This window comes from Mustela erminea, chromosome 1, assembly GCF_009829155.1.
Source record: "Mustela erminea isolate mMusErm1 chromosome 1, mMusErm1.Pri, whole genome shotgun sequence".
NCBI classification, from domain to species: Eukaryota; Metazoa; Chordata; class Mammalia; order Carnivora; family Mustelidae; genus Mustela; species Mustela erminea.
This window is the reverse complement of record NC_045614.1, coordinates 132,442,005-132,466,787: the sequence shown is the minus strand read 5'-3', so window position 1 is coordinate 132,466,787 and position 24,783 is coordinate 132,442,005.

The window sequence follows — 24,783 nt, the reverse complement described above, 5'->3', positions numbered from 1 at the left end:
GAATTTAAGAGCAACAGAAAGCACAAAACTAACAGGGTGAAAACTGAGGAAGCTCTTATAGGAAAAAATTGAAAATTACAACTATGATAATAAAATTAATTGGTAATCACTGTAGGTAATGTAAAGTAAATCGTTTTTGATGGTTCAGATGAAGGGAAGAATTTCTTTAAACTGTATTTAACTGACATTGTAGGTTATTGAGTTAAATGTTGTGGGTGAAATTCAAGGAAGGATAATATCATAATCATTACTAACTTTGGAGTTCTAGAAACTAAGATAGTGGTAATGGAGTCTAATGGTTCAGATAAGTAGTGATTTCTACACTGAATACAAATACATATTGAACTTCTCTTGTGTCCTAGGTCCTCTAGTTCAAATTCTCTGAATATGTGAATTTTGTTTTCATTGCCTTTCATCATTATTTTTCTTTCTTAATTCCTCTATCACCCACATACTCATTTCTGTAGGGTTATCCATACTAAACTAATCCTGTGGATCTATTTCTACTCTTGATACAAGGACATATAGTACAACAGTTTCTTCTCATCACACCAGTCACTACATGAGATTGAAAGTACAGGCTTATACCAGTAAGATTCTTCTTTGCGGAGAATATTTTATTATAATGCAGTATTTTGGAGAAAACTTTTCTGGGGTGATATTCATTGAAAAGTTCATATGCTGTAAAATCAAACATCTCTTGTAACTTAAATCTGTTTCCTTCATTTTATGTATGTTTGCATGGACTGTCTAGAATCACTAAACTTCTGTTTACTAGTCTATAAAGTAGACATTAACCTTATCATACTGTTGAAACTTCTCCTTCATATATCCTAGTTACTGGACACACACTGGGGTTCAATAAATGGTACAAATAACTGGATTTGTACTTCCTCTTTTTGTTTTCTTTCCTCAATAATATTTACTTAAACATTAAAAAAAGTACTTTTCCTTATATTCCAAATAATGTATGTTTTCTTTAGTAGTGAGCAAATAAATAATTAGTGTGAAACAGGAATACATATGCTATTGACTTTTAAGATACATTATTTCTGTTATTAGATAAGAATTATTGGTAGACACTCAAGAAATTTATCAGTTTTCTCCTTGGGCTATGCCTTCATATCCAAATATTTTCACAAGTATTATCAGTTTCTACTTAACTTGGGGGACATAGAGATTTTATAGACTTTGGTTGCAATTGCATTTTGATGTGAAGTAGCTGTGTGGTTTTGTTAAGTTATTTGAGCTTTATATATGTCAGGTCTTATAACATGAATGTTAATTATAATACCTATCTCATGGATTGTTGTAAAATTTTAAAAAGACAATGCAGTGAACCAATTTCCCCAAAATAAAGTAGCTTAACTTTTTTCTTTTTTTCTTTTTTAATTCTGTCTCAATTTGAAGAATTTGGCTTTAATTAGCCACATTCCTAATTATTTTTCCTATACTTTCTTTTTCATTGGGAGTCTTGATATATGATGCCACTTGATCTGTGTTACTTTCAAAACTTAGTGCTTACGTTTGCAATAACAGGACACAGAAATTAGATGTAACTAATAGATATGCAGCAAATTCTTATGTGTGATTGTTTTATTGTCTTAAAACTCCTGGCTTCCTTGCATTATTTTGAAGAACTATTAAATGCCTTCAGTAAATCAATCTTCCCTATCTTATTCCCAGAAATGAAATCTTTTGTGTTCACATGTTAGAAATATATCATATTCTCAATCAATTCTCTTTTATATTTTATGACATTTACTTTGTATCTTATATTTGAAATTGCTGTGGTTTTTCTTTGTTTTGTTTTTTTACTAAGTGACTTAGAAATTATGGAATTCTTCCACCCAAACATTAATAGAAGAAATTTTTGAATTTCAGTTTTTGATTTCTGTTAGTTTTAATTACTCTAAGTAAATTGATGTCAAAAACCTCTCAGGGCAAGTTTTCTAAAGCCAAAGAATCTAATTTTCACTGAATTCATTTATAAACATGCTCTTAAATATTGAATATTCAGATCTTCTTATATAATATGGAAAGGGACATAGAAACCTCATTTATTAGGGCTCCTGGATATCTCAGTCATTTAGGTATCCAACTTTTGTTTTCAGCTTGTGTCATTATCTCAGGGTCTTGAGATGGAACCCTGCATTAGGCTTTGTGCTCATTGGGGAATTTCCTTGGTATTCTGTCTCTCCTTCCCTCTCTGCCTCTCTCCTTACTCTGTCACTCTGTCTCTCAAATAAATATATGAATAAAGTCTTTTAAAAAAAAAGAAATTTCATTTATCTTTTAGTAAAATTTTAAAACAAAATATCAGTTAAAATTATAATTAACATCTGTTGCATGATTACCCTTTGGCAAGCCATGTTTTAAATATATTTACATTTTTAATCCTCACAACTTTATGAAATAGACACTGATGTCATCATAATGTCACAGATGGAAAACTGAGACTTGGAAAGATTAAATAATATATATAATATGATAGGTTATTAAGTAACAAATCAGGAATATGAGATAAGATATATGGTTCCAGAGCCACTACTCTAAATCATCAGAACTTTTTGTTCCTAGTAAGGGTGAAGAAGTTTTAATATTTCAAAATTTACTTATGTATTTTATGCCACAGTAACATTTAATATAAATATATTCAGAGTTTTAAGATATTTTAAATTCGTATTCAGCTGGGTAGAGAAAACTACTTATATCATTTATTTAGTCTTCTAGTGTTCTTATTAATAATTATAATATTTGGATGAGCATGGCCATAAGAAAGTACTAAACAAAAACTTTACATATATTATCCCATTTAATATACATACTTACTTTACATGATATAAATAATATTTTATTTCTTCAGGAAGAAACTGAAAAGTATCAAAAAGAAAAATATGTTACCTGATCAAAATTTTAACAGCATATCTGGATTACTTAATCTTAAACTCTTGCATATAAATACATGTTTTGCATAAATAAACTTGCATATATATATATATATACACACACACACATATATATATAACTTTTATATATACTTTGACAATTCTGCATTTTCCTAACATACTTAAACATCTGAAATAGAACATTTCTTTGTATCAAGTAAATATACTTACAAGCCACTGTCTTTTACAAAGTTTCTCTTGTTAGAAAGAGGATACAAAAAATATGGATAATAACTAGATTCTTTGTTATATATTAATATTGAAAAGCTATTAATCTAAAGCTATTAATCATGAAAAGTTATTAATATGTAACAAAGAATCTGGTTCAGTCATTATATTTAACACAGTGACCCAGTGCTAAATAATAGTATTTGATTTCCATCAAGATTGGATTCAAATTTCTGATGCCACACCAGTCTTTCTGTCTATAGATCATCCAATTATTTGCCAAATTATCCAGAGTCACTCTCCATGGCTTCTCCTTTTCTGAGATAGTTTGTGCCTACAGGGTGTCCACCCACCTACCATATGCCATGTCAAATTTTCCTATTCATTACTTAAGAAAAACAACTTGTACAATTAAAAACAAAGTGTTCTGTCCAAATTAGGGTATTTTGACACATGGTGTTTACTGGCATTTATAATATGAGATCATAAATTACTCATTTTAGATTTTTAATAAAACTTAGAATCAAAAGCAAATTATCTTAAAACCACATAAATCAAGTGTACAAAAACAAATAACAGAAATAGTAGGAGAAAACACAACAAATCCATATAAAGAATGAACAAGTGAGGATTTGAAATATTCTTTTTTCTTTTTATATTTTTAAAATATATTGACAGAGTGAGAGAGAGAGAACAAATAAGCAGAAGGCAGGGGCAGAGGGAGAGGGAGAAGTAGACTCCCCACTGAGCAGGGAGGCCAATGCAGGGCTTCATCCCAGAACCCCAAGGTCATTGCCTGAGCCGACGTTAGACACTTAATGGACTGAGCCACGCAGGCACCCCTGAAATATTCTTGAAAAATAAACATGATCCATAAATTTTTAAATCCAGGAACACGCCTCATGACCATTGTTACAAAAGTGATCTAGATATTTACACAGCATTTCAAATGAAGTGTTATATTAGATACCCCACGTAAGTGATGAGACAGTAAAAAACCATTAAAAACGCAAATATAAAAATAACACATTGAGATGTTATAATCGAGGTGTCACATGAAGTATTTTTATTTGAGAACATTTGTCAGAGTGAATGACTTTCTAGATAGAAAATCATAAGTATCATTTAACTGTGCTGAATTAACTGGTGCAAATATTAATCTGTTTGACCCAGTAAAACACTTAACATTGGAAGGCCACAGTGGTTTGGTTTTCAGATTGAAAAGGAGCTGTTTTCTGTGCTTTAAATATCAGAATACAAGAATATTTGGTTCAAAACCAGAACCTAATTAAGTCAGTTAGAGAAAGACAATTCTCTGAGATCATATGATCTCTCCAAAATGAGGAATTTGAGAGGCAGGGCAGGGGGTCGTGGGGGGGAAGGAAGGGCAAAATGAAACAAGATGGGACCAGGGAGGGAGACAAACCATAAGAGACTCTCAATATCAGGAAACAAATTGAGGGCTGCTAGGGGACAAGGGGAGGGATTGGGGGTGGATGGGGGATGGACATTGGGATGGGTATGTGCTATGGTGAGTGCTGTGAATCGTGTAAGACTGATGATTCACAAACCTGTACCCCTGAGGCATATAATGCATTATATGTTAATTAAAAAACAAAAACAAGAGCAAACAGAACCCAAGAACAATTGGCTACTAAATACAAAAGCATTTAAAGAATCATCCTAGAATGTTCACTCTCAAAGCTGGAATAAGACTGATAGGATTCCACATGGCAGATTCTTGTTCAGCAGCAATTTTGAGCAAGATTCTTGCTTGGCAGTGAAGCCCACATAAATATAAACAAGGTAGAATCCCTGTTGCTTAGTGTATCAAACATAAATGTCAGTAACCCTACACAGATAGCAAAGCTCAGGCTACCTGGCAGAGAAACAAAATGAGGAAACTAGAGTGTTTGAGATACTGACTCTAGTGGAGAATATGTGGTTATCTTTAATTGATGGTGTGTATTTTAATTGGAACTTTATGAATAAATGAATTGATAATGGGCCAAGATGGGGAGAAGGAAGAGGGAGCATGCGTCCCCAAGGGAAGAGCGATAGCATTAGAGGGGCAGAAAATTATTTCAGAATGTTTGAAGACTAGCCAGTTGGCCAATGTGGCACATATGAGGGAAGTTGGAAGAAACATAATTTGAAAAGTATTTTAAAGGATATAATCATAAAATGAGAAGATGAGGAAGATATTTTAGCATAGGTGGATTTTGACTTTGCTCATCTGCTAAGGGGAAGAAGTCAGGGAAAGGAAGCGTTTATATTGATAGTAAGAGTGGAGATGATAGATGGTGTAGCATCACTGAAAAAGTAGTAGTAATATTGAAAAAGAAATCATCCTGGTTGCTGGTAAAAATCAAAGATAAAGAATTTGGACTTTTTGGGCTCTGGGGTGGCTCGGTCAGGTAAGCATCCAACTCTTGGTTTTGGCTCAGGTTACGATCTCTGGGTCATGAGATAAGTCCCAACATCAGGCTTAGAATGGAGTCTGCTTGAGATTTTCTCTCTCTCCCTTTGCCCCTCCCCCACTCGTGCACATGCTCGCGCTCTCTCTCTCTCTCTCACAAATAAATAGAGTCTTAAAAAAAAAAAAAAAAGAATGTGGATTTTATAATAACTCCAAAATTTGAAAATGAAATGCACTTAATGACCTCAAGTAATTACATATACAACAATATACAGTTTTTATGTGGCTGCAGGTATGGAAATATTTTTAAAAGTATTTGAAGTACTTTAAAAAATTGATAAGTTATTAGGACAGGTTTTGAAAACTAGCTTTATGCTTAATACGAAATGGATTTCCAGATGTCAAAGAGATTCTTACATTGACAACTTATCTAAGAAAAATATGTCTCCCTCTCCCCCACAAAACAGCAATCTGATATTCTTCTTTGGTGTCCCGTTCTTAAATAGCACAGCACTCTCTTGTAAGAGCTGTCTTCATAATACTCTTCATTTATTACCAGAATGCATATTACAAAGGCATACAAGTAACAATAAGTTAATTGATAGAAGCCACATAAGTCATCCTTATATGCTTGTTTTCAGAGTCAACTAAAATAATGTATGAGAAAATGAACTGTACATTGCAACATAACTATTAGTGATATCAGAACTTTATTTCTGTGATACTACCTCTTTTTCGCAATAGTATTTTCTCTGTTTAGACTAGTTGGAGAAATTCATTCTATACAAAGACCACTCTTGTGTTTTCAGATAGTTTCTTTTTTCATTGTCTGGAAGGAGTCTGTCCAGTGAGTATTCTCATCCTCACTGTAGGAATCTATAGCCTAAAGAATGAAATCATTAGCCATGGCTACCACAGATACGTCACTACAGAAATCAGAGATTTCCTCACCCTCTTCCCACACACTCCAGTTTGATTTATAAATAGTATATTCAATGGGTATTTATCCATTCTATAATCACGCCATCATTTTTGTTGAAAATTTAGGTATTCCAATCTGCAATCTATTTTGTTGAAACAGAAGCTCTTCTCTCTTCTGGCTTTCTGTGAAATAATGAATTTATCTCCTCACTAATGTCATAAGCTAGAAGCATTATATCTCTTTGGTTTTTCTTTTTCAACACAAAATATTATTATCAAAATAATGATTTGATCATTTTAATGTATCCTAATATGCTCAAGGGAGTAAAACTATTAACAAAACTGCTATGTTTTACAGTGGCTGAGACAAATAAAATAGAAAGCATTTTTTATTTCATTTTTCTTATATATATTTCCAAACTTGTAAAATTTATGCTATTTTTTCTGTGGTAGTAAGGCAAGCAATTATCTTCTCCAAGATTAAAAATAAGAAATCATAGCCTTCAAAAACGTTAACATTCTGACCGCTCCATGCTTCTCCTTATTTCATCTTGTATCATATTCTCCCCATATCCCCCTCACTATATGAACTCAGGACATGCTGACCTTATTTCAGCACTGGTGTGTGCTGCATTTTGCCACAGAGTTTTGCAACTGCTGCATGTTTTTTGTGACGATCTCACACCCGTCCCTTCTTTACTAATTTTACTTTTCTAAGATCAAATTCTATTTCCTTAGGGAGTCCTGTCAGAAATTCTTTAAGTCATGTCTCCTAAAATGAGGTTTCAAGATACTCTATACTTCTATTTTAGGGCATGCATCCCAGGTGAGATTTTGCATTTATTTGTGAGATTTTTAAATTAGCCTCTGTGTTCTCAAGTGTTGCTCACCTGTAAAACTACCCAAATCGAAATAGTTAAGTTAATGAGTGGTGATCATTGTGTTTTTGTTCCTATTTCAAGATGTATCAGGTACTGTGTAATTCCAAGTGTATATTGAAGCCGGGAAACAAAAATATGCACAATTACAAGCTTTGCTAAAGCACAACTCTTTTAAAGCACTTTCTCTTTTTTAAAGAGAAAGTGAAAAAATTCAAGATTAAGTTAATTAGCAGGTTTCCTTTAAGATATTCAGGACTGGTCTTCTGGTATCTAACAGAATGCTTGCAGCTTGTTGATAGCTCTGAGCACACTTAACGTGCAGAATATTGAGGCATTTTCAAAAAGTCAAGGCAAGTTAATAAACAACTTTTTAATGATTTTTTTCCAAGTACTTCTCATTACAACATAGATGGTGTTTACAAAATTAAAAACACAAATTATACAAAGCGTTTTAAACAAAACAATTTAATTCTACAAAGAAAATACCAACAGCTAATTTCCTGTGATGAAAACAGAGATTACACAACAGTATATATCTATACTTTTTCATTTATTTTCATGCAGCAATTCTCAGCCACATTTTAAAAGCCTTAGCTGAATTATATAATCTGAAACACAATTATAAATATATCTGATTTATCATTTTATCATTAAAATCAGTTATCTTAAGATCAATTTTTCATTCTTATTCAAAGAAATTGAAGAGTAGTTTAAAAGTATTTGTTGAAACCATTATATATGTACCATTTATATATATAAATACAGTCTAAAGATTCTTTTCATTTCCCTTTGAGCACACTGTAGCTATAATCTGAGTAGTCACTGGAGCAAACCTGGGCTTTGACATCACATACAATTTAATTTAGCTGTACTATCTTTAAGCTTTCTAAAATAAATGAATGCTTTCATCATCTGCATACTGGAAGGGCCAACATTAGAACCCAGACTCTGGATTCCTTTATTTATAAACTGTGTTGAAAAGAGCTGCTAAAGGTGATTTTCCAGTTTTATTCTTTCTCCCAAAAAAGCAGGTTATAGAGGCTGTACTTCAGATCAGTTATAAAAATATTTTTTGTGCTCCATACAATTTGCCACTATCAGATCGATTTTGGTATGTGGGAAGAAGGAAAGGAGATTGGAAAAAGATTATCTCCTTCCAATGTCTCCAAAAATCTATTATTCTTTCTATAAGCCTTCTCTGGAGAATGTCAGTTATGCCAAAGGAATCAATCACAATGCCACATGCCCAGTGTTTTGTTAAGGAAAGTGATTTTTTTAATTGGATAGGTACAATGACCCCCTCTTCACTTTGGTAATCTCTTCTCCAAAGCTACTCAGTCATTAAAAGGCAGTTCAGATCTCCAAAATATATTGTTTTCTTTGTTGCAACAATCTTTTTTCTTTTCCTGCAGTAATCTTTTAAGAAGAGCTCTTGTATTGTGTCTCACTACAATCCCTACCACTTCATATTTTATACTGTTAAGTGAAATTATTTCTAAACACAATTTTACTCATTTCAGCTTCCTGTTTATTACTCTTCAGTTCCTATCCCCTGCTTTCATTATAAAATCATCTTCTGAAATATGATATTCCCTTAGGTATTCAAAATCTATCATAATTATTTCTTCTCTCTATTGTTTCTTCCTAAATATCCAGTTAATCCTGAAGCTCTTATCAATTATCAATATCAAAAATCTCATTGTCATATTTGCATGCACGTTATATTTAACATAATTAATGGCAAAACTCCAAGAATTAATAAGGTAAGTATAAAAAAATTACTGTATAGGGGCATCTGGGTGGTTCAGTCATTTGAGTATCCAACTTGTAATTTGGGCTCAGGTTATGATTTCATGGGTCTTGGGATTAGGCCCCGACTCAGGCTCTGCACTCAGTGGGGAGTCTGCTTGTGATTCTCTCTCTCCCTCTTTCTCTGCCTCTCCTTGCCCTTGCACATGTACCCACACCCATCTAAAATTAATCAATCTTTAAAGAAATCACTGCATATGTATTTACTTAGATCTAATTAACCTCTTATCCTCACTAGAATTTAAGTAGGCATTTTTACTACTAGATCACAGAATACTTGCCTACAGTTAGTGCTCATTATTACTGGTTAACAAATGAATGATAGATTAGTTAGTTAATTTAATAGTGTGGATAAAATGTCTGCATAGAAGCTAGAGATTTATGTAGAGGAAAATAGTTTAAGTTTTACAAATGAAATCTTTTTATTTTTAAGGTTTTTCTATCTTTATTAATTTTTGTATCAAAGGTTTATTAGCTTTCATAAACTCATTTAGCATAGGAAGATGATCATCTCTTTGATATTATTATAGCAGACACTAATGTCATTGTTAATGAATGCTGTATAACATTATTTTCTGCACTATTTGTCTTTCATTTCAGTATTTTATGACAGCCCTATCCTTCCAGTTTTTCAAGAAAAATCCTTGGAGTCATCTCTGCCTCCTCTTTTTCTCTTATGTCCCTGATAACATCACTCAATGCTGTGTCTCTGTTCTTAGAGTTCATTCAGAATCTGTGTCTTAGTACTCAACTGCTAACCCTCTGGGTGAAGACACCACTTCTCTTGCCTGCATGATTGTAATAATCTCTGACTCTCCCTCGATGTATTCTGTTCTTGAGACAAAATTCATAGTGATCCTCTTAAAAGATGGGTCATACCATCTCATTCTATGGCTGGGGTTCTCAGTTGCTCTCACAATACAGGCAAATTCCTGACAGTGCCTTACAGGGCCCTGCAAATCAACCTTTTTGTTACCTCCTGCTCTCACTTTTTGACTCTCACCTCTCCTGATTCTACTCCAGTGACCGAGGTCTCATTGCAGTTACCTAGACAATCAAAACGTGCTTCACTCAAGCCCTCTCTATTTTTTTTCCTTTTTAATTTGCCAGATGTTCTTATGACGAGAATTATAAATGACCTGAACATCTTTTTCTGCAAACTCCTTTTTAAGCAAATGATTTTTTTTCACAAATATTGAGTAAGACAATGTCTTCTTTTGCAAAACCAATAAAATTTTTAAAAAGTTGTAAACAGTATATGATTTGTCCAAGATATTTAAAAAAGGTAAAAAAAAAAGTGCCTCATTATATTTTTTGAAGATCTGTTCATTTATTTTAGAGAGCAAGCAAGAGAGAGAGAGAAAGAGATTGAGAGAGTGCATGTGCATGCAGGATGGCAGGAGAAGCAAAGGAAGGAGAATCCCAAGCCGACTCTGCCACAAATTCTGGAACCCCACGACCTAGAGACCAAAAACCCAAGACCATGATCTGAGCTAAAACCAAGAGTTGGACTCTCAACTGACTGTACCACTCAGGCACCACTCCTTAAGTATTTTTTTTTTTTAATGATAGTTTGTTCCCTACCTTTTCAAAGAATAAGTCTGAAGGTTTGAATCAAATGGGAAAGAGAGAGAGAGAGAGAGAGAGAGAGAGCCAGTAAGCACATCTTATAGCTGCTTTAATAGCATTTGATAATTCAGATGTTACCTTTCTGGAATTCAGTTTTACACAAATTAGCTGAATTGACAGTATTTCTAATGAATTGACTAATGTAGAAAAAAATTACTGAACATATATTTTACACATACACATATAAATATATTAAATATATATAATATACAATATATAAAAATTATATATTATATTGTGTTTATGATATGTAATATATATTATACACTATATAATATGATATGATATATAGTATATATGATCATATGATGTATGAATATATAAATATATAATATTTTATATAAATATATATATATAATTCTTTATATATAAAATGTGTAACTGGCACCATAAACAATTATGCGTATCAGAGAAAAGTAGCTTTAAAAAGGTATCAGAAAAGGGAGGGAAAAAATGTTATTTAAGAAATGTAAGCGAAATTTACTTAAGTAAAAATAAAATTAATAAAATTAGCAAAATGCATGGCTCTCTCTCCAAATATCCATATACATGCTCCCTCAGTTCCTTTAAGCTTTATTTGAAAGTCATTCAGTGAGTGAAAACTTTCCTACTGTACAATTTATTTATTTATTTATTTATTTATTTATTTATTTTTAAAGATTTTGTTTATTTATTTGACAGAGAGAGATCACAGGTAGGCAGAGAGGTTGGCAGAGAGAGAGAGAGGGAAGCAGGCTCCCCGCTGAGCAGAAAGCCCGGCGCGGGACTCGATCCCAGGACCCTGAGATCATGACCTGAGTCGAAGGCAGCGGCTTAACCCACTGAGCCCTCCAGGCGCCCCCCTACTGTACAATTTAAAAGTTGTATCAGATCCTAACCTGGGACTCTGTACTTCATTACACTGCTCTATTTTTCACATTCTTTGTTGCATGTATGACTTTTGCTTATTTAGTATTTTTGTTGTTCAAAATATGTTTTTTTCTTTCCAACTCAATGGTCAGAGAATCTGCCTCTCCCTCCTGAGCAGTGAGGGACAAGGTGGGAAGGCTGAAGATCTTGTTTAGGAGCTATCATGACGGCCATTGCCATGTAGACTTGTGTATAATTAAGTGATATGAAATGATCTGAATGCTAATATGAAAGAAATATATTACAGGAAGACATAATCACTTCAGCAGCTGTTCATCTAGTACTGATGGTAGAGAGGGAAAATCAAAGTAGGGTGGAAGATATTAAGATTGCCTATTACTGTAGAAATGCTGCTTTGTGAAAAAGGTGTCTGAAAGATGGTCTGGCATTATTAGCAATCATAGGTATCAACATTAAATATAAGATGTGAACCTCTATAAAGTCAGACAAAAAAATAAAAAATAAGCTAAAAGGTCAGCATCCTTTCTGGGTAGATGGGATTTCAGTGAAGAATATTAGAGGTATATAGATATATTAACAAGAGAAAAACACAAAACCTCCTGACAATAGTATTTCTCCTTGTAAAGAAAACTTAGAGGAGATTAGTGGGCTGCTTTTGAAAAGAATATTGCTAAGCATACCTTCTATTCCCTCTGCTCTGGTGTCTGACTCATGCGTTTGTAAGGATTTTTGAGTTATATTTAATACAAATTGTTCTGTATAAAAGTTTATGTATTCTGGAATAAAGTTACAGAATGTAGTACAGGGTAGTGAGGGCTGGGGATTCTATAGTGGTAATTGTAAAAAGGAATAATTTCCCAATTATAAGCATATCCCCTTAAAGATGACAAGTAAACAAAAATTTGGTTTCTGGGAGTCACTTTAGATTAAAAGTGAAAAGCTTTATTACAAAAAAGAAATGTATCATACCAAATTTCATTTAAAATTGCATTTAAAAAGCATAAATTCAAGATGCCTCCTCTAATTAAGACTTTAGGGATTTTGTATAAGTCAAACTCGCCATGTGTATCTAAGTCATGTGAGAAAGAACAAAATTTTTTAAAGAAACAATATGTGAGAGTAGGATCTCAATAAATACACATTTAAGTAGTGTACAATGATTTATAGTTGAATCAAGTTAATTTGTGTTAAATATTTATGCATGGGTATATTTACAATACAGTCTTAATACATACTTAGGGAAAACTTTGTATTGAAGGAATTTAAGCTTTATTAGGCAATAAGATGTTATAGAGACTTTTATATAGTAGGTTATATATGATGAGGGAAATATTAGAAAATGGTCTGGTTTTTAAAAGAAAGAAAATTGAATTTAATGCAGGACATGGTATCACTTCATCTTGAAGTATACAATGGGTTTTCATGTGTATAGTAGGGTATGGAGTACATATTCCAACAAAGAGTGATAGAGAGAATCACAAAACTAGCACTAAGCTAAGGGCAGGAAATAATGGGCTGGGTGATTGGTGTATACTGCATGTGAACAAAATTTTTCCTCTTTCTTTCTTTTCTTTTTTCCCTTCTTTTTTCTTCCCTTCCTCCTCCCATCCTTCCTTCCTTCCATCTATCGATCCTTCCTCCTCCTCCTCCTCCTCCTCCAACACTTCCGCCTACTTCTTTTTCTGTTGATTAAAGAAAAAGGACAGACAAAAGTCAGAAGGATATTTAGTTAAAAATAGCACTTGAAAATTGAAGGAGTTTCAATTTTCATCCTAAAACTATTCGGATTCTTGTAGAATTTTCAACAGGAGCTGGCATTAGTAAAGCTAGCCATAAATGAATCTAGTTCTTTGGACACAGTAAATTGGAAATGTGAAAAATGTTCTACTAGCTATGAAATTATGATGGTCATACTAAAATTAGAAGCACTGGGAATTCAAATAAAAAGGTATATATTTTTAAATTATTTTTTAAAATTTTGTTTATGTATTTGAGTGCGAGAACGAGCAGGGAGAAGGACAGAGGAGAGAGACAGAGGGAGAGAGAGAAGCAGGCTAAAGGAGAAGCAGGGAGCCTAAAGAGGGGTTTGATCCCTGAACCCCAGGATCATGACCTAGGTCAAAGGCAGGGGCTTAACCGATTGAGCCACCCAGTCACCTCAAAAAAACTTTTTTTAAAAGACCAAATATAGGAAACGCTGACAGCAAAAAACACAGAATCAAGGCAGAGACATCAAATTTAACTTGAATAAATAGAATGTAATTTTTTTTACAAAAAGTAAATAATCTTGAAACATGATAAAGCCAATTTAACATGAAAATATCAAATTTGTAATACTATTACAGATATTATTTTAATTTTTATTCAAGATACTATTTATATTTTAATAAAAAATATTTACAGAACCATAATACACAGATGCTAAAATTCTGTAAATAAGCATGGTCATTAAACTTTTGAAATGAAGTTAATAAGATACAAATATAGAAAATGTTCAAATATGTTTTAGAAATATGACTTATGTATAAAAATATCCACTACCTCTTGGTGAGCAAATTACAATAAACAGGACATAAGTTGTCAAGTAAATACCAAATGTTGGGAATTCAACTTCTGAAATGCCTTAAGCATGAATAATTAAAAATAAACACTGAGCGGTGCCTGGGTGGCTCAGTAGGTCAAAGTCTCTGCCTTTGGCTCAGGTCACAAACCCAGGGTCCTGGGATTGAGCCCTGCATTGGGCTCTCTGCTCAGCAGGGAGCCAGCTTCCTCCACTCTCTCTCTGTCTGCCTGCCTCTCTGCCTACTTGTGATCTGTCAAATAAATAAATAAAATCTTTAAAATTAATTAAATAAATAAATAAAATAAACACTGAAGACACTGAATGTGTTTGAAAAATAAATCTAGTTCCCCTGGCCCAAGACATCTTTATTATTCATTACAAATATGGAACCTAAAATTTCAAACCATTTATATTTAACTTCTTTAGCATTAACAGAATATTTCACATTCATTATCTTTGTTCTTTATAGCAGTTCTTCTGAAAAGATGCTCCAGAAAAATGCCCCATGCCCTATTTATAGAATATTAAAAGAAAAGAGAAGCTAGAGAAATAATCTCTATTTGTAGGAAGAAGGGGAAAAATTTTTTATTAATGGGGAAAAGTATACTATGAGCTTGGTACTGAACTGTTTGGACAAGGAAGTGATGTCAGTTTATCAGGTGGAGATGCCATCTAGTGAAGTGCAAGTATGACCTGAAAATGAAAACCGATGGAGATGAGTGATGACGATTCATGCGTCGCTCACACAGATCACTGTCAAAGCTATGGGAAGTGATGAAATATTCAAAGTACATGGATGTAGGATAAGAAGTGATAGCCCAAGGGGAGAAAAAAACACCATGCAAAACTTCACATCTATTATTAGATAGACATGTCTTTGAGTTTGGTCTGTTTTAAAGAAGTACAATGAAATTACTGTTCAAGTAATAGCTTTCACTAAAAATAGATGATAGGTGATTGATAGATAGCTTGTTGTATTTGATCATTTTAGTATTTTAGTTTTATTTAAAAATAATGTTGTGGTATGCACTTTTATACATAATTTCCTTGTGATACAAAGGTTATTGTGAATAGATACTGTTGAAGTGCAGGAGCTCTTTAGGAGTTGCAAATAATGGGATAATTAAATGTTAAATATTTGAGGCACCTGAGTAGCTCAGTCAGTGAAAATTCTGCCTTCAGCTCAGGTCGTGATCCAGGGTCCTGGGATCAAGTCTTAAATCAGCCTTCCTGCTTGGTGAAGGCTTGGTCTGCTTCTCCCTCTGCCCTCTCTCTGTTCTCTCTCCCTCTCACACACACATGTGCTTAAATAAATGAAATCTTAAAATTAATAAATAAATGTTAAATATTTTAGCTGTTTTGTTTTGTTTTGTTTTTTAGATAAAAGGGACTCTTTTCCTCCAAATACTTAAATTGGTTTATGCTGAATGTCCTACATCTGCCCATCCAGATATATTTCCCCATTTTCTACCTCTCTTGGTGCCTGGTAAGGCTGACCTGCGTGGACTACACTGGTGAGAACTCTTACTCTGAATTTCTAGATAAGGTATGCCAATGGCAGTCACCTGCAGGAGGAAGAGTGAACTCATGATACCCCTGTCACCCACCTGCCCTGAAGATCACAGCTTAGGTCAGGCAGCACTTGCCATATGACTTTCCAAATCTGGTAATACTCTTCAGTTTGTTCTTTCAGGCCTAAACGTGGCAATGGGTCTCTCATTTGTCTTGTTTTATCTAAATCCTACCCATCATTTCGTGAAGAACTTAAACCCTCCCTAGCACCCATTTTTGTATGCCATCTTTTTCTCGTGGCAGGACACTGCAGGCTACAATCTTACATATTGCATTTGCTTGCTCTGGGAAAGAAAGGCTGGAGGAGGGTGTGAGGAAGATACACCAAGAAATAGAACAGGCAGAAATGTGCATTCTTTTTTACTTTTAAAAATTGATCTTGTAAATTTATGTATAGTAAAACTCAGTTGCTTGAGGGGTACAATCCTGTGAGTGTTGAGAAGTACATAGAATTGTATGAAATACTACCATACTCAAGATACAGTACAGTTTGGTCGTCTCTCAAAATTGCTCTCTGCTCCTTTTTACAGTCAAATGCCTTCCTCATTTCTGACCCTGGGAGTGACTGATCTCTTTTCCATCCCTGTTGTTTTGCCTTATTTATTTATTTATTTTTTAAACTGTAGAACAACAGTGTTGCATCATACTTTTTTTTTTTTAGATTTTATTTATTTATTTGACAGAGAGAGAGAACAAGTAGGCAGAGAGGCAGGCAGAGAGAGAGAGGAGGAAGCAGGCTCCCTGCGGAGCAGAGAGCCCAATGCGGGGCTCCATCCCAGGACCCTGGGATCATGACCTGAGCTGAAGGCAGAGGCTTTAACCCACTGAGCCACCCAGGCGCCCATGCCTACTCTGTGTCCATATAAATGGTTTACCGAGTGTGTAGCTTTTTGAATTTGGCTTCTTATACTTATCTTGTTGCCTTTGAGATTCATCCATGTTTTGTGAGCATGACTAGTCAACTTTTTTTTGTTACTAGATGGCATCTGACAGTATGATGCATGATCACTTCCTTCTCCACTTATCAGTGGAAGGTCCTTGGGGTTGTTTCCAGTTTTGGGCAACTGTAACAAAACACTGGTATATACATTTGGATATAGTCATCATGGGTTTTCATTTCACTTCACTAAATTCCTAGAGTAGGATTATTAGGTCCTTTGGTATTTGTTTGACATTATAAAAACTACCAAACATTTGGTATGGATACAAACCTTGGTATCTTTGTAGAACGCCAGTTTACCTTATAAGAGTGAGTTTACCTCTAGACTTCCTATTGTTTGATTAATTTACATATGAGTCCTTACGCAGGCAGCACACTATTTTGCTCTGTGTAGTGCTACAGTCAGAGAATATACGTCCTCCAGATATTTTCTATTCACCAAATCATTTATATTCTAGGACCTCTGACTTTAGATTCAGTTTCTCATATTTTTAAAAATCCTGCTAGAATTTCAACTAAGCTTACATTTAATCGACAGATGAATTTGGAGAAAATTTACAACATTCCATCAAATATCCCAGTTGATAAATTGGAAATATTATTTCTTTACTCTATTTTAATTTCTTTAGAAATCTCAGAAAATAGGGAGCTTTATGGAAGAATGTAGAAGAGTGTCATCCTACTCCATTGACAGTATTATTATTCTGCTCTTCATGGGTTTCTGTCACTGGTGCTACTAATTGGCTCCTAACACTATTCCCTGTTACTTCGTTGTGTAGCTGGACTTTTTCCTCTTTTTGCAACCTGCTTTCACAAGGGGTTATGGGCTGCTAAAGTAACACTTCTGCCATCCTAATACACTTAGTTATTACAACCATATCACTCTCTTCATCAGAGAAAAGAAGCAATGAAATGTGTGCAAAGTTTGAGACTGGGCAAACAAAATTACAAATGGTATTTAGGCTCCTCTCTTGGTGTAGGTCTCACTCTGCAAACACATCACACATGATAGTTTCCAAAAATGCCTGAATAACAGTGTAGAGCAGGTTCCTGTTCTTTTCATAAAAATCCCAGTTTCCATGCAAATTAAAGGACATGATTTTTCTTCAATGTCCAGTGTCCTGAAATCAAACCCCGGATGGAGTCCTCATGGATCCCTGTGTCCACCCTCAGGGCTGATGAAGCCTTCTTAAGATTCTGTCTCTCCCTCTGCCCTTTCCCTGCCTTTCAGTAGAACAAACAAACAGAAAACCCATTGAACATGTAAAATAACAATCACACTGTAGTAGCTGCATTTTATTGAGCAAGTATTCTCTTCAGGTACAGAGATAAATGTATTCATAATCTCACATTTTCCTCAATATTATGTATTACACATTAAAATGTTTATGTAATGGTAAGAAATCAGGGGCTTAAGGGAGTTAACTAATTTACCTGAGTTTCATGCTACTAAGTGGCAGCATGTAAATTAATTATTATATCTATGTGATTCATACTCTTTTTAATACCCTGCATTCTTTTATCCTTTAGTTAGACAAATTGTGAATCTTAAGTATTTTAAGAAGAAATGTGAAGATAAAAATTTTGTTCAAGGCCAAAGGCCTAGAAAACTGACCTCCAGAGTGCTTCTTCCAAGAAATGGATGTTTATATATTAACCTGCTCCAAGCAGGTGACTGTGTCATTAATCGACATTACTCCTTAGCTGTTGTGACTGGGTAAGGGTTAGTGGTGTTTTTCAGAGACTTGTGGCACTACATGAGGAGAGATCCATTTTTCAACTGACACTGCAAAGAGAAATTTAAAACATGCTTCTTATCCCAACAGCATGCTGAACTTTGACCCCACAGTATCTACACAGAGAATCCAAACAAACAAAACCCCATAAATGTACAACCGTAACAACTACAAAATGGGCTACTTTGTTAAACAGAAAGCTGAATTTTACCCCTATTCTTTAATTGGGAGAGCTGGCAGCCTGCAATTTTGCAGTCTTCCTTAGAAATACATGAACAATTTGGTATTTAAAGAGCTATGCATGGAACTACATAAAATAAACAATCCTGATTTCAGTAATAAGTTCCTGATAAAACAGACAGACATTCTTACACAGATGTAATGAGAAAATGACAGCTAGACTTTACCAGTATACAGATTATACTGACACATGATTTTCACAAAGTCCTTGTTGATTAGATATTAAAATACAAACCCATTTTATATTCTCTATATTTAGGAAGACCATGTAATTTATCATCCAAACAATAGTTTTTTAGTAATGAAAAGATCTATTCATATTTCTCTAAGACAACAGGTGAAAAACAGGACTTTCCTTGGCAAAGCAGAATACATGACCAATTTATAGCCATTTCATGTTAGTGTATATATCTGGAAGGTGGAAAGAGGGTTGGGAGTTGAAGTGATCATGAGTTCTAATACTGGTTCAACCATTAGTTGCGTGACTTTAGGTAGATTAATTAATTACTTTGAACTGAATAGGAAAAAAGAAAAATATCTAACTTGAAGGCTTTTGTGAAGATTAAAAATTATATCTATAACATGCTTAACTCAGTGCCTGGCATATTGAAGATACTCATGAAGTGAATATATTTAGGATCCTAGTTCCCATTGTATAGCTTAATTTATTATCATCATTATAATATTAATGTGGTTCAGAGTAACAGAATCTCGTATTTTGAAACCTAAATTTTGAAAGCCAACCATAATATACCAAACTTTATGCTTCATTCAGTCAGAAGGAAATCATACCCTTAAAAATTCTGCCTTCACAAGATTATGTATAGGTATATTGGTTTTAAGGACCAAAGTAATGATATTCTACTTTGACTAATGAAAATCAAAAGAATGTTCATATTCATATGATCAGAAGAAAACATTAGAATTAAATTGTTTTAATAAAGTATAATCCATTCATTAATCTGAAGCAATAAATATACTATTTTAGTATATAAATAATTTCTATTACTTACAGTTAAGAAACATGAAGTAAACATTAAACCTCAATTAATTAGTATATGTGAAATAACAGATTTTAGAAACATGAATATAAGATGTTTAAACTGCAAAAAGGTAAAGTAGAATTTGTTTCCAGTTTTCAGGGATTTACTTAGTTGACCTGTTTTAAGTAAAGCCATAGATTTTTAAAAAAATGGTTATGGACCTCTATCCAGATTTGGGTATGCGTAATTGCAAGGAGGGTATTTTTGATTGTATACTGTATTCTATTTCCCTCCTACCATTTAATAAAATTCCAACGTGTGATTCCAATACTAAGAAAATGGATTGGCCAAAAAAACAACCTCTGTTATTTTGTCTTTAATCAGTATAAGCTGAATGATCCATATTATAACAGAAAATTGAGTATACATTATTTTCCTAAGAGGCCAACTTGTGTATCCTTGTACCTGTAGCACAGTATAGTAAAGTTCCAACAGAAAGTAATTTATTTTCTCAAGAAAGTTTTAAATATATGCAATTGAAGACCATAGTTTCCTCATTTTTCACGGTGCAATCCATTTGCCAGCCCTTTTAGCCTTTCCCTTTTCAGGGACCCTGAACAACCAAAACCATATCTTACCAGGAACAAATTAGTTTTGACACCTTGAGACATTTAATTATTTGCAACAGTGAGTCAGATGAAAGTGAAGTTGAGAGAAACTTTTCAAACTCTAGGAAAATACACATGCTCGAAATGTCACGTTAGGATATTTTAACCCTGAAAATCCAGTGAATAAACAGAAATCTAAAATTTTCAATCTAAATCTAAAAGTTTCAAATTTTTAGGAAATAAACATATTACAAAATAAATAGAAATGTGAGTTTTAATAGTTTATCATAGTTTTTACAAACTACCGTTCAGAGGTCTTTTGCAGAAGCACAGAAAGTCTCAGAGAGAGGAGTGAATGTGATGTGCATTCAGCACAGCCATTCATTTTACAGTGGAGGGAACTGAGAGGTTCAAGGAGGTTAAGTGATTTGCCAAGGTCACTTGCCAGTTGCTATTAAACTCAGAGAGAGGAATAAAACTATGTTTCTTATTTTCTCAGTATTATTTTATTTATTTCACTTGCCACATGCAATAACAAGTTAGGTACATCCAAAGTGTGTTGTTGGTAAATAACAATTTTAATGAGAAAGTTGTGCTAATTAAATTTACATAATTATAAAAATAGCACAGTTAATTTTTCCAAGTAATTTTATAGCTATGATAATTTGCATGACTATAGAGAATTCTATGAAGTTCTCATCTATTAAAACCTTTATTGGGTGCCTGGGTGGCTCAGTGGGTTAAGCCGCTGCCTTCGGCTCAGGTCATGATCTCAGGGTCCTGGGATCGAGTCCCATATCGGGCTCTCTGCTCAGCAGGGGGCCTGCTTCCCTTCCTTTCTATCTGCCTGCCTCTGTCTACTTGTGTTCTCTGTCTGTCAAATAAATAAATAAAAATCTTAAAAAAAAAAACTTTATTGATTTTTTAATAATTATTGAATGTTTATTTATATATGTATGTTTGTGTGTGTGCTCTGAAGTTTATTTTCCTGCAGTTTTTGTATTCTTGAAAAACAAAGATTGCCTTCTTCTGAGAGTTGGTAATTAGTTGAGTTTCATATATAAAAATGAGTATTTTAATTGATATTTATTCATATTTGTCCATGTAAGGTAAAATATTCTAAGATATGCATTATTCAATGCAAAATATTATGGACACACATTTTTCTGTATTTTAGCCTCTTTATATATTTAAGATATAGTGTGAAGTATAATACAGTTGATTAAACTTTTTACATTAAAGCTTATAGAAAATGCTTAATAATCCATTTTTATTATCCTTACAAATACAAGAAACACAAATAGAAAAATAGACGTATAAATTTATAAATATTGTATATGATACTGTACATCTAGGGAGAAATATGCTTCTTACATATGCTTGATTTTTTTTCTATCTGTAATTTTCTCATGGATATGCTACCTAAATCACATTTCTCAATATTTAAATACTTGGATGTTTCTTTAAAATGTGCCCAAATCCAAAGTTAGTAATTATTTTAATGAACACATCCCCTACTATTTTCTAAATGAATAAGGGTAATTGTTATTTTAGAAATATTTATACTTTGAGGGGTGCCTGGTGGCTCAATGGGTTAAGCCTTTGCCTTCCGCTCGGTTCATCATCTCAGGGTCCTGGGATTGAGCCCCACATGAGCTCTCTACTCAGCAGGGAGCCTGCTTCCTCCTCTCTGCCTACTTAGGATCTCTGTCAAATAAAAAATAAAAGAAAAAAATATTCATACTTTGAATCTTTTCTGATAATTAGTGTGACTTATTATAGTCACTTTCATTTTCCCACTTCATTAAAGTACTATGAAGATTTGATAAAGACCCCTAGTAGAATAAAAAGATATCTAACCACCTCATATGGTGCAAACTGTCACCTTTGTTTTGTAAAATTTTTCTTAAAATGTCCCCCTTTTATAGTAAATGACATAATCATGAAACAAGTGCCATATCCAAGAAGTTTTGTATTATCTATGTATCTAGCTATGCATATCTACATATATTTATTCTTTGTTTATTGCATCATGGATACATTTTTATTAAAAAAAACCTCAAGTCTATAACTAAAATTGCTTTGATTTAAATATTTTATTCTTAATTGAAGTGTAGCTGACATATAATATTAAATTAGTTCCAGGTACACAACATAGTGATTAAACAATTATATACATTACAAAATGCATTGTTTTGTTTTTTAAACTCCAGATATAAGTGAAATCATATGATATTTGTCTCTCTCTGCCTGTTTATTTCATTTAGTATAGCACCATCTAGGTCTGTCCATGTTGTTGTGAATAACAAGATTTTACTTTTTATGGCCAAGTAATATTTCATAGTGTACACACACACACACACACACACACACACACGCAAGTGTGCGTTCATGTGATATCACATTTTCTTCATCCATTCTTTTATCTTGGGTTGTTTCTACATCTTGGCTATTGTAAATAACACCACACTTAACATAGGGGTGCCTATATCTTTTTAAATTGGTGTCTTCATTTTCTTCAGGTAAATACCTAGAGATGTAACTACTGGAGTATACGGTATTTCTAGTTTTAGTTTTTTGAGGAAACTTCATACTATTTTCTGTAGTCACTGCACCAACTTACATTTCCACCATTAATCCACAAGGGTTCCTTTTCTCCAAATCCTTACCGACATTTGATATTTCTTGTCTTTTTGATATTAGCCATTCTCTCTGATGTGAAGTGATATTTCATTGTGGATTTTATTTGCATTTCCCTGATGATGAGTGATGTTGAGCATCTTTTCATGTGTCAGTTGCCCATCTGTATGTGGTCTTTGGAAAAATATATTTTCAGGTCTTCTGCACATTTTAAAATTAGATTATTTGGGATTTTTTGGTTTTGAGTTGTGTAAATTATTTATATCTTTTGAATATTAACCCTTATTGGATCTATCTTTTGCAAATTTTTTTTTTCCATTCAGTAGGTTGCCTTTTCAGTTTGTTGATGATTTTGTATCACTGTGGAGAAATTTTTTAGTTTAATGTAGTCCCAATTATTTTTCTTTTAGCTTCCCTTACCTGAAGACACGAATCCAGAAAAGCTTCTTAACGTTAATATTCAGAAGATTGCTATGATATACAAAGTTCTGCTTAAAATTTCCTCAATATTTTATTGAACTATTATATTTTATAATTATTCTGATTATGTAGAATCATATATGATTTGTTTTTATTTGATTATTTTTATTTCTTTCATTAATGCAATTTTCCATTTATTTGTTTGAAAAATTCTATGTTTACAACAAATTTGAGCAAAACTGTATTCTCTTGGAATGAAAATAGGGAAAATTGTCAAAACATTATACAAACAAGGATAATAGTCAACGCATTAAACAAAGGTGGGAGTACTCATTTTTCCAGACAATAATTAGCAGCAGATACCTCAAAACAATAATTGACATTCATAAACTACTTTCCTTGAAACATCTGAAAGCAATTTGTAGAAATTACTTAATTAGCCTCTCAGCAGCTCCTGGTGAAGATATTGTATTGTAATTACAACACACTTTGTATTAATAGCATTGGTGGGGAATGTATGAGTGCGGATATTCTGTACAGTTATACATAAGCAAAGGAAGCTAGGATCCAATTAATCGGTAACACTGTACATAGCTCTCGTGTATCACTTGTGTGCCGAGGTAATCAAGATTGTTTTGTTTACTATCATTCTCCTCATTAGTTTAATTTTCTCCTGAAACATCTTAACCACTATTTCTTTTCTTCTCTTCTCTTTGCTCTCTGTCCCAGACACAAAGTTAAACAGAAAAGGGATGACTGCTTTTCTCTGCATATATCCAAAATGTGCTTAATGTGTGCACACACACACAAGAAAAAAGTAACATCAGTGAAATGCTTCCTTATATTACATGTAGGTCATGGGATAAATGATTCCATGACTTACAGCTGGTAAATTTTCACTTATTTTTAAACAGTCCTATTCAGGTGTCATTGACGTAACTATCTGATTTTAAACTGCACATATTTAAAGAGTACAGTTCAAAATGTTTTGAAATAGCTCTACATGGGTGAAACCATCACCACAATCAAGATAGTGAGTGCATTCATCAATAAGAAATTTCTTTATATTCCTTTGAACTCCTCCATCCTTTTTTTCATCCTCCTCTTTTTAGCCTTACATTGATCTGTATTCTACTGCTTTAGTTGGATTAGCTTGTGTTTTCCAGTGATCCAGAAATTGAATCATATAATATGTCCTCCTTTTCTGTTGTGTTTTGCTCCATCATTTGAAGATTCATTCACTTATTATGTGAATCAACATTTTAATTGGTGAATATTTTACTGTGTAGATATTCCAGAGTTGGTTAATCTGTCCACTTGTTGATGAAATTTGGGTTGTTTCAAGTTTTGGGCTTACATATAAAACTTCTGTGCAAGGTTTTATATGGGCATATGTATTGGCTTGTATTGAGTAATTGCCTAGGAGTAAAATGCCT